Source organism: Sceloporus undulatus, chromosome 2 (genome assembly GCF_019175285.1).
Source record: "Sceloporus undulatus isolate JIND9_A2432 ecotype Alabama chromosome 2, SceUnd_v1.1, whole genome shotgun sequence".
NCBI lineage: Eukaryota > Metazoa > Chordata > Lepidosauria > Squamata > Phrynosomatidae > Sceloporus > Sceloporus undulatus.
Window position 1 is genome coordinate 13,789,574 of NC_056523.1, and position 3,839 is coordinate 13,793,412.

Genomic DNA, 3,839 nt, shown 5'->3' on the forward strand with positions numbered 1-3,839 from the left:
TAGGTTGCCTACCCCTGCCCTAAGCGGTTTACAATGTGTAAGCTAATTGCCCCCAACAAGCTAGGTACTCATTTCACCAACTTACAGAGGGACGCAAGGCTGAATAGACCCTGAAGCCCCTGACTGGGATTGAACTCACAACTTTGTGGCTGTGGGTAGCTGCAGTACTGCTACTTAACCACTGCATCACCATGAATCCCAAGATTTGATTGGATGGAGCTGTGATAGTTTAAGTGATTTCAAACTATTATGAATATACAGTATAGATGCAGTTTGAGTTATTTGAGAGTTTAAAAATGTTGGATGGGGTGTTGAAAGGAGAGAAATCATCCTGCTATTAATACTGATGGTAAATCTTACCACCACTTCTAGCAGTAAAGTCTGGAACATAACCCCACCAAAACACAGCAAATCCATCTCACCCACTCCAATCTGAGTAACTGAATTCTATCCCCACTCCAGATTAGTCTGTACTCTGACTCATACATGCTATGAATCTCCTTATGCTCATACTTTTGTTTTGTGGTGCTCTGATTTTGTTCCTTTTTCTTCTTCAGACCACCTGGTATATGGATTTCGACTACGACAAGGTAAATATCAAGGCTTAATGGCCTGAAATTACAAAAGGGATGTGATCCTTTTTCTAACATACGAGGCCATTAATAACATTGGTATTCTTTTTCCTGTGTTAGCTAGGGATTCCATGCTTTCCTTAGAGGTTTTTCTCATTTTTAATTGTCAAAGCACTTTAATTCACTGATATGAAACACAAAAATCTCTTCAAAATACAAAAAATCACACTGGAACATCATCACTAAATCAAAGCTGAGTAACAACTGAATTGATTTTAAAAAAATCTAAATTGTAAAAAACTCTGTGGCACAATATTTTTATTGTGTTTTTCAAATTCAGCACCCAAAAATACATTAAAAACAGCTACAATGTTGGGGGGGGGAACCATCTCATCACTGTGTTATTAATAATATCTGGGACATTATACTCATCACATTTCTCTATATTGTGCAGAAATCCAGAATATTCCCAGGTTATTCCTTTTTAACAGAAGGTTTACAATATTTTGCTAGGTTTTGCTTTATTTAGACATCCTAGACCACCAATAATGAAGTGGTGCTTCCCAAAATTAAGGCACTCACTTTCTCTCTGGAAATCCCAAGTGGCCATTTCATATGATGAGTATCAAGGCAGCCTAAAATCTCTCTACTGTTTTATAACTAGCAACGGATGGAGGTATTTTTATGGGTTGTTTTTATTTTGGCTTTGTGGAGGTTACTCTCAATGTTAAAATGTGAAATACATGAAATCAGTCTTCCCAATCAGGTGCCCACTAGTTGTTTTGCATTCCAAATGCCATCATCCTTTTGTTGTTGTTGTTGTTAACCACCCTCCAGTTGATCGTGAGCCACAGCAACCATGTGGATGAGACATCTCCAAGTCCCTCTGTCCTCAATTGCTTCTTAGTTCCTGCAAACTCAAACTCACAACCTCCTTAATAGTCCCTCTAGCATGTGGCCTTCCTCTATTTCTACACCCTCCACCTTTCTAGCATTACCATTTTTCCCATGAGTCATGCCTTCTTATGTATGAAGTGTCCAAAGTACAAGAGCCTCAGTTTTGTCATCTTGGCTTCCAGGGAGATTTCTGGCTTGATCTGTTCTAGGATCCACTTATTTGTCTTTTTGGCTGTGCGTAGGATCCTCAGCACTCTTCTCCAGAACCACATCTCAAATCTTCTCATCTGTCTTCTATGCTCTCCCATCATTCCAGATATGGTGCTGGAGAAGAGTACTGAGGATCCCATGGAGAGTTTTTGTGGGTTTTTCGGGCTATGTGGCCATGTTCCAGAAAAGTTTCTTCCTGACATTCACCAGCATCTGTGGCTGGCATCTTCAGAGAATGCTTTGCCTGAAAAATTTGGGTGTATATATACTGTATGAGCCTGGGAATGCAGGAGTGTTTTGCATGTGTATTGTTCTGCTGCTGATGGCAGGCCTCAGGCTGGGATGCTAATGCAAAAGAGGGTTAATGTCTGCTAATTGGTAATCATTATCTGCTGGGAAAGCTCCTGACTGAACGGTTTCCCATTTGCATTTGCTGAGTCCTTATTTTGCTATTCCTCAGGACTGGTAGCCAAATTTTATTCACTTTAAGGATTTCTTCTTTCCAGTTTGGCTACCAGTTCTCACTGGAGCACTGGAGAAATAACCTGGGGTGGGAACTGGGTTATTTTCCTGGAATGCCACGATCAAATCTCTCCATGGCATTTATTGCCAGGATCGATTCTATCCGTGGCATTGATTTGCCACAATTGTGGCATTTTACCTCGGGATTTCATTCACGTTTGGCAACGGGGTAAAATGCCACGTTCCTGGCAGAAGGGAGGGTGGAGGAAGGGGAGGAAGAGTGGAGCTGGCTGAGGGAGAGGAAGAGGAGGAAGAAGAAGGAAGATCAAGGTTACAGAGGAGGGAGGAAGAGGAGGAAGGAGAAGGACAGAAGGGGCGAATGCAGACAAGATTGGGGTGACAGAGGAGGGAGGAAGATGAGGAAGGAGAAGGGTGGAGGAGGCGAACACAGGCAAGATCGGGGTGACAGGAGGGAGGAAGAGGAAGGAGAAGGACAGAGGGGGTGAATTTAGGCAAGATCAGGGTGACAGAGAAGGGCGGAAGAGGAGTAGGAAGGAGAAGGACAGAGGGGGCAAACGCAAGCAAGATCGGGGTAACATAAGAGGTAGAGGGGGAAGGAGAAGGGCGGAGGAGGTGAACGCAGACAAGGTTGGGGTAGCGAACGGAGGTGGCTGGAGGGAGGCAAGAACAGGGGAGGCTGAGTGAGAGGAGGAGGAAGGAAGGAATCAGATGGGAACGATTTTCAAGTTTCAAGTCACAGACTGCACCAGGGGTTATTGTTAGAGGGATGATAACAAAATGACTGTCTTTAGGGAGAGGCAGGGATATATACATAAAAGTTGTTGTTGTTGTTGTTGTTGTTGTTGTTATTATTATTATATAAAAAATGATTTCAATCTACACTATCCTGCTTCCTCTGACTCGAAAGGACCCAATCTACCCCACCCAAGTGGGCCTGATCAACCCCCTCACTGTTGATCTCATAGCTAGATGCCTTGTTCTGCTGAAGGCTTTTGGCCACATAAAACGGCATGATTCCAGAACAACTTTGAGTGGGGCTTCATCAGAGAAGCGGCAGTGGCCCTGGGGAGAAGGAGGTTTTTTTCCTCTTTCTTTCTCCTTCTCCTTGGGGTTGCCACCACCTCCCTAGCTGAGCCACACTCACAAAAATGTTCCAAAGTCAAGGCTTCAGCTAGAATGATGTGTCCAGCTATGAGATAAATGATGAGGGGGTAGCCTGATCTACCCACATGGGCCCACTTAGATGGGAGTAGACTGGTTTTGCCAAATTACAGGAAGCAGGTTGGTGTAGATGGGGCCCAGCCATTTATTTTCTATGTGTAGGTGCAATAAGGATCTTAATTTTAGTCAGTTTTAATGGGGAGGGCGATGGAGACTCCTAAGGCACATAAAGGCTAGGGGAGTGGAGTAGTGTGGAAAAGAAGTTGTATTGTATTGCATTGCAAATTGTATTGCAAATCCATGATTTGGAGGGGGTTTTTTTCTTCACAAGGGTGAGAACATGAATTACTGCTCTGGGGAAACACCACCCCTACTGATACCACTGATGACAACTCCCAGAAGCCTGTGCAAGAATAGCTAGTAGCCAGGAATTCTGGGAGCTGAAGTTCAAAACAGTTGGAGGACATAACCATTGGTATAGATCCAAGCTGATGCTGCTTTTTTGAAAAAAAATTT

The 3,839-nt window shown here is 43.4% G+C and overlaps 1 protein-coding gene across 1 annotated transcript in view; it reads right to left on the reverse strand.

The window, feature by feature from the left end:
- LOC121921934 (zinc finger protein RFP-like) overlaps positions 1–3,839 on the reverse strand; it is an 86,839-nt gene that overhangs the window by 60,191 nt on the left and 22,809 nt on the right. The window lies entirely within an intron of this gene.